A 6,127-nucleotide genomic window follows, 5' to 3' on the forward strand; every position below is an offset into this window, starting at 1 on the left:
GGGGCGCCCATCGCCTGGTCTCAGACCAGGATCCTCCTATCTCTGCTGTCCACAGAACCGGGATTGCCGGTGTGCAAAACTTCATTCAGCTTGTTTTCAGAGAGAAGGCCTGGCTAACTGAAATGGGGTTAGAGATGTGAAGGACCACGTCGTTGGAATCTAGACGATCTGGCTTTAAATACGGTCCTGCCACTCGGTTACGGAGTGCTCTTGGGCCAATTATGAAACCTGGCCATATCCTGATCCATAGAATGAAGTCATTAACTCAGCCTCCCGGGGTTGTTGTGATGATTAAATAAATTAAAGACATGATTCAATAAAATGATTTTTAAAAACCATAGGGGGAGATAAACCGAGAATGTCTACACTGTTATTTGCTCTCCTGCAATTGTACAGGGAGCCATCACGAGAAGGAAATGGGGCAGAGAAGTTGTGTTTGCCTGTGCACAACCATGCATGCACGCAAGTGTGCTCCGTGCTCTTCCACTTCAGCCATACCTCCACTTCTGAACTTTTGCTGGTTAATTGTGAACATGAGTCTCTTCAGATTTGTCTAGCCAGGCTGGCTTTGAACCTTGGTCCTCAGATCTTAGCCTCCCGAATAGCTGCAATCACAGGACTGTGCTACTGTGCTTGGCTGATAGAGGTCTTTTAAAGGACCAGAGTCCAGATGTGGAGGGGAAAGGTCTTTATACTCCAGAGAGGGCCCCACGCTCTGAATACCAGGAGGCCATTCTGGTTGATTCTCCTCAAGCCCCTAGTCATCTGAGCCTTACCTAATGCTCAGGGAATCATCTGTTCTGGCACTTGCCATCTTGTAATTACAATGGTTTAGGCTCACATTTCCCAGTGGGTGGTCCCATTTCTCAAGCTCTTACCAGGCTGTTGGATGCTAGGTGGATTAGGCCCTGTGTGTAGAAGACACAGTCCAGCAGAAAGCCAGTTGTGAAAGTCTGAAGAACTTTACTGATTCTTTTGTTTTAGCCCAAATCACAGCTACTTCAAGGTGAACCACCAGACACAAGAGAAGAGTTTCCAGGATTCCCAGTACATGTACTTTGGGTCCCAGCTCCCGAGACCTGGAACTTGCGGCTTTCTGAGCACTGAGCACCATCTAGTGTCTGTCCATGATAAGGCATGCTAACGCGAACCTTCAAATATGCCAATCTTACTGTGATGAATTTCTGCATATGTCTAAGCTGTTTTCAGGACTCAACTGCAAAACAACATAGACAGTTTAAAAGTAATGAATAATTAGGTTGCCAATATTTTTGAGCACTTAAAATACCATCCTATTGATCACAAGTTTGAATATGTGTGTTCTGAGGAATGCAAACATCAGCCCATAGCCAATTCTTTTTCATTGTGTATTTGTCTCCGTACCAGGGCTTGAACTTAGGACTTTGCATTCTCCCTTAGTTTTTTTGCTCAAGGCTGGCATTCCATCACTTGACCCACAGCTCCACCTCTGTTTTCTTGGTAGTTAATGGGAGATAAGGGGCTCATAGCTCGGTCTTCCCATTTCTCAGCCTCCAGAGTAGCTGGGATTACGGGCATGAGCCATCAACACCCAGTGTATTTCTCCACACTTCTGTCTGTGCTGCTGTTCTAGAGGGGACTTCTGTTCAGCTGTTAACATCTACTGGACCAGGTGAGCTTATTATCATTGTGAACAGACACATTCATAAAACAAAGTGCATGTGTGATTGCGTATTTCCTCTCCCCTCCCCCAGGCTCTTATAAATTCTTAAAACAGGGCTGGCGGTGTGGCTCAAATGGCTCTTATCTAGCAAGTATGAAATCCTGAGCTCAAATCCCAGTAACACATAAATTCTCAAAGGAGGCAATGCTCCACTCCCAGGTAGGGTAGTCCTCAACTTCATAAAGACCAACTAAGCAAAACTTAACCTAGTAGTAAGTACTATTTACTACTTACCTAGTACTGAAAGATCTGATGACTTTCCCATTAGATTATCTGCTCTCATGGTTTCTTTTAACATTATAGCAGAAATCCTATCCAGTGGAAATTTATATATATGTTAACAGACTAGTAGATACATGTTATTATATGTTAGTAGGTATATATTATATATTACTATATATAAATATATATCACATATACTTTCAGGACATTTCTAAGTCAGGGTTCTACTTCTGGAGCCACTCTGCCAGCCCCAGATATTCCTGTCTTTAACAAAACAAGCTAGGCACTGGTGGCACACACCTGTGATCCTAGCGGCTCAGATGGCTGATATCTGAGGATCACAGTTCCACGCCATCCCGGTGGGAAAGCATGTGAGACTCTGATCTCCAGTTAACTATCAAGAAAGCCTGAAGGGAACTCAAGTGGGAAAGTACTAACCTTGAGCAAAAAGAGGTCAAGGACAGTGCCAAGGATTTGAGTTCAAGCTCCAGGGCTGGCAAAACAAAAAACAAAAAACAAAACAAAACTGGGCATGGTGGCACATGCCTATGATCTCAACACTCTAGAGGATGAGACAGGAGGACTTTGAATCTACATATGGAGAATCCACCTCAAAATAAGTAAGTACATTAAACTCATGTGTATATGTATATGTCTCTCTATATGGATATGTTTAGAAGAGCAAGGAAATTAAGGTATGGAAAATTCCACCAGCATGTCAACATTGATCATGTCTGAAGACTAAAGCTTTATTTGACTTATTTATCTTGTACAGGTTTGGCTTCATTTTTTTTCTTGAGATACTATTGATTCTTATAATGTAGGGGGGAAAACAAGTAGAAAATATTTTTAAAACACACAAACTTTACAAGAGCACAGGGTTGGATTTATAGAAGAGGGTCAAGTCTGTGATAACGAATGGACACATTTTGGATTAATGAGAGCCTCCACTCCCCTTTCTCCCCTTCCAAGGTCAAGGTTCTCCCCAGAGCCTCCAGACCTGTTTCCTAGATAACTTTCAGCTTTTTGCCTTCTTTTCTCTAGAGTCAGAATTACCTGACAGAGGGCTGTGCCCAAGCCTTTCTACATCTCAAACACCAAAGTATTAATAATTTATTTGAATTTAAATTGAGAAACACCCTCACAGAAGAGGACCTTCAACTCACTAAGAAACATGCAAAAAGGTGCTAAATTTTTCTAAACATCAAATAAATGCAAGTTAAAACTACAAGATTATCATCTTGCAGTCATTAAGAAAAATGTGTAGTGAGGAGACTTGGTCCCCTAAATTATTTGCCTCTGATTTCTCCTGTTTCCTTTTCTATTACATTTAAGTGTCCTCATCTGGTTTGCTTTGTTCATGAACAAAGGTTTGATTCTACACAGCTGTGTCATTTTGGCCTATATAAGCTTTGTAGTAGCTGCATTCAGAGCTGCTGGTCTTTTAGAAAGAGCCACGATGGAAAACAGTAGGGAGATGCCTCAAAAATTAAAAATAGAATTACCATATGCTCACCAATGCCAACTCTATATCTGTAATTGGGAAAGGGAATATTGAAAAGGTATTTGCATAGCTACATTCACTGTAATAAAACTTACAGGTAAAGGCCGCCATGAATTGTGAAACAGCCACCATGAACAGGAAAGCAAAATATGATATTTAAAAACAATGGAATACCATTGAAGAGAAGTAAATTCTGATGTATACTACAACACAGATGAACCTTAAAGACAGAATGGAAAGTGAAAACCAAAAGTCATGAAAAGGAAACACACAATCTGGGTGCCAGTGGCTCACCTCTGTTCTTAGCCAATTTCTGGTTGTTGTCTCCTCTATGATTTAGAATAGGGATTAGAAAACTTTCAGTGATCAGAATAAATGAAAGAAAAATATGAAAAATAGTTTGAAGGAGGATATCAAATACAAACTCCACCTAATTCTTTAATTTGGAAATAATAAAGCCTAGTGATATGGCTGAATATCATCTCTAATACCACCTCCAGGGCTTACACTGTCACCTTCAGAACCACCTCTGGTACCTCCACTGTTGTCGCCGATACCACCTCCTGTACATACATTGTCCTCTCCAATACCACCTTTGGTACGTATGAAATCTCTGGGCCTTAACTTCATTGGCTTTGCTCTCTAGTGTCACCTCAGTAGTAATTAAAAGTATGTCATTATGCTTCCTGAGTGCATGCTGCTATGCCAGACTGGGCAAGATGAGAAGAGTGGCCCTTTCCTCTGGTCTGCTGGACACCCGTAGCTCATATTGTAAATACTAGTTATTCAGAAAGCTTAGATCTGAGGACTTAGGTTCAAAGCCAGCAGAGCAGGAAATTCTTTGATACTCTTATCTCCAGTTAAACACCAAAATCAGGAAGTGGCGTTGAGACTCAAGTGGTACAGAGCAAAAAAGCTCAGGGACAGTGCCCAGGCCTGGACTTCAAATCCCAGAACCAGCATGCTCGTGCATGCACGCACACACACGTGAGTACATGCTCTAGTGGGACTGGCGAGGAGGGGGGAGTTATATAATAAAAAACTTTTTTGAAGTGTAATAAAGGTGGTATTTTCAAAATACATTGAAAGCAAATGAGATCCCTCTATCAATCTGCTTAGGTCAATCAGTAGAGAGTTTACACAGTAGAAAGGATCATGATTATAAAAATATGACTAGGCATTTTCTCAGGGGATAAATTAGGACAGGGTATTAGAGGCCAGAAAATACAGGTGCATAGTTACAGAAGTTGATGGACATGGTATTAAGACATAACTGCTTACATCTGAGCCTTACTCTTGAACCCTGACCTCTAAACTTTGGCTCCTGAGCTCTGTCCTTTGGCTGCTGACCTTTGACATTTGGCCCCTAACCTACTAGACAAGCATGCTACCACTAAGCCACACTCCCAGTCCCTAGGGTGGTAATTTTCGTTATTTCTTTTACCCCAGTTTTTAAATGTACAACCTTCCTCCCTCACCTCCCCCAAAAAAATCCAAACCAACTAAAAAAATCACATTGCAAGTCCCTGGAGGCCCACCAGAATGACCAAAAGGAAATACAGATCCCTTCGTGGAAGCAGCTTTTAATTTGTCACATTGCTGCTAGCTGCAAGTTTGACGGTCAACAGTGGCGGCTCACACACACCTGCAAAGGACAAAGAGCTGGGAGCTCAAGTCCCATACACAGGTTAGACAGAATCTTCAGAAGCACCTTTCCCAGCTCCTGGCTGGTACCTGCGGAAAGGGGCTGGGCTCTGAGTAGATCCCCAGTCCTCCGCTAGCTAAGTGCAGGGGTCTGGGCTCTGACTCAGTCCAGGCAGGTGGGGAAGACGCCCTGAACTCAGCTGCGGGAACCGAGGAGGCCGCCACGCTGCCCGTTTATCGGCCACAGCCCCATTCGAAGCAAATAAAAAGTGTCCACAAAATCGGATTTTTCTTGCACCCCTTAGGGCCGAGAGGTGAAGACTTTAGTCTCCAGGGCTGGTTTAGAAAGGGAAACGTCCCAGCTCTTTTGACCTTGACCAAGGTCGTCGGATTCCTCACCTGCCCAGTGCATTCCACGGGGAAGCTGTAGGCCGGGGTGGGGAGGAGGCAGGTTGAGGGGCCAGCAGCTTCAGCCCCGAGCTCGCTCCGCCAGCCTGGCGCGGCTGGGGCCGGGTGCGGGGCGGGAAGTCGGGGGGGGGGTGAAGTGGGGGGCGGCTCCCCGCGCAGCCCGCTCTCAGTCCTGAAGGAGAGTGGCCGCGCCCCGCCCGCCCCGCGTCCGCCCGCCCAGCCCCGCTCCCAGCCCCCCCTCCCTCCACAGTCCAACTCCCAAGGACAACTTGTCGCTTCCCCGAGCCGGGTTCTGCTTCCGTCGCCCCGACTCTACTCCGCTTCCTCCCTGCTTCTTTTGTCTGTGCATTTGACCGGCTGGGAACGTGGTCTCTCGGTCTCTCTCTCTCTCTCTCTCTCTCTCTCTCTCTCTCTCTCTCTCTCTCTCTCTCTCTCTCTCTCTCTCTCTCTCTCTCTCTCTCTCTCACACACACACACACACACACCCTCTCCTTCCCTCCCTCCCTTCCTTCCTTCTTTCCTTCCTCCCTTCCTTCCCTCCCTCCCTCCCTCCCTCCTTCCTCCTCCCTCCCTCCCTCCTTCCCCCTCCCTCCCTCCCTCCTCCCTCCCTCTCTCCCTCCTTCCCTCCCTCCCTCCGGGCCACCTCC

The sequence above is a fragment of the Megascapheus bottae genome, chromosome 17 (assembly GCF_031878675.1).
Source record: "Megascapheus bottae isolate mThoBot1 chromosome 17, mThoBot2.hap1, whole genome shotgun sequence".
Taxonomy (NCBI): domain Eukaryota; kingdom Metazoa; phylum Chordata; class Mammalia; order Rodentia; family Geomyidae; genus Megascapheus; species Megascapheus bottae.